The 1648-nt window shown below is 40.6% G+C and overlaps 1 non-coding gene across 1 annotated transcript; it reads left to right on the top strand.

Moving 5' to 3' along the window:
* The first annotated feature begins 806 nt into the window (after positions 1-806).
* On the top strand, positions 807-941 carry LOC114635253. The gene has a single exon (XR_003713449.1). It is a non-coding gene; the product is annotated as a small nucleolar RNA SNORA70 (small nucleolar RNA).
* Positions 942-1648: the final 707 nt, after the last annotated feature.

Below are 1648 nucleotides of genomic sequence, written 5' to 3' on the forward strand. Positions count from 1 at the left end.
TCCCTCCCTCCCTCCCTCCCTCCCTCCCTCCCTCCCTCCCTCCCTCCTTCCTTCCTTCCTTCCTTCCATTGTCAGTTAGGGATTTTGATCCCAGAACTCCAGATGTAACTAGCACACTCATACCCACTTCAATATGGTGGATAGGGTGAATTAATATACAAAAAGTGGGTAATGTCATATATGCAAACAACAAACTGGAATGTAGAATGGATAAAAATGCTTTATTGGCTGGTGGCTCTTCTGTCACTGTCATACATGATGCTCTCTTTGTACTGTATCACATAAATCCCTTTTCTTTAAAACAGTGGGAAAAACTACTAACAATTCTAACAAAAACAACAAAATATCTAGAAACTGATTTTTAAAAGCACATTAAAATTACTATCTGGAACATAAAAGACGAAGAAGCAGGCTACTAGTCCATACTGTGGATAAGAACTTTCAAAGAGAAACTATGTTCGTGTTTCTATAATCACTTGGAAATTGATAAAAGTAAGGAGAAAGGTTCTGAGAAAGACTAAGGAGTACAAAGATCAACTCTGCCAAGTATTAAGTTCAAGCAATGTAATAAAAACAGTATTGTCTGGTGGGTGAAAAGATAAATCAACAGTGCAAAAACAGACATTACGTGTCTAACTGATGCATATGCTTACCTGGTTAGTGTGCATAGACAATTGGAAAACATTTCAAATCATTGGAACATAATTAAAATTACATTAGTTAATATGTGCTCTTTCAACAACTGTAAGCCACACTGAAAAGCAAATTTATCACTTCATATATTTTAAAGAAGATTTTATTTTTATCTGCTACTAAGTAAGACACACCAGTCTCTTTCTGCATGGGGGCCTTGCATGCAATGGGTGTGAGCTGCAGCCTATTTGGAAGTGCATTCAACCTGTTGCCTACAGGAGTTGCCCTACAGGACCTTGGAGACAGTTTTCTGGTGGATAGTCATGTCTCTGATCTGAATGTTGTCCCTAATCTAGCCACTAGACAGGAAGTTATGTCTGTTGCCTTTAGGAAGCCCCAGGGCAGTGGCCAGGATTCACACTGGCCACTAGATCATCCTGTGCACTATAAGGACTGTGACTTATGTTCCTTGGCTGCCAGAAGATACACATCTCAAAGAACTGGGACGTCACCAAGCCTAATGCAGATGAATCTGAAGACCTGGTACTTGAGTGCATCCTTGATGGCTGTGGGGTCAAATACATCCCTGGTGTGGTCCCCTGGACAAATGGCAGGCCCCGCATTCCGGAGGGCTTCCACTGTGCTAGGTCACATCCTACCAAATCATGTTCAGTAAATCTCAGATCTAGTCAAAAAATTCATTTTTATTTATTTATATGTGTGTGTGTATGCACACATGTGTGTGCGCACACATATACCTATGTAAGTATATGCCACTTGTGGGTGAGTACCAGTGGAGCCTAGAAGAGATTATCAGACCCCATAGAACTGGAGTTAGACACAGCTGCGAGACACCTAGTACGGCTGCTGGGAAGCAAACCAAAGGACGTCTGAAAGTGCATCAAGGCCATTTAACTTCTCTTAGCATTTCTCCAATTCCCCATTATTTCATATATTACAAACTAACAAGCAAACAGACAGACAAACAACTCCACATGATCTAACATTTAAAAAA

Source organism: Grammomys surdaster, unplaced genomic scaffold, assembly GCF_004785775.1.
Source record: "Grammomys surdaster isolate TR1022 unplaced genomic scaffold, NIH_TR_1.0 73651, whole genome shotgun sequence".
In the NCBI taxonomy this organism is placed as follows: Eukaryota; Metazoa; Chordata; class Mammalia; order Rodentia; family Muridae; genus Grammomys; species Grammomys surdaster.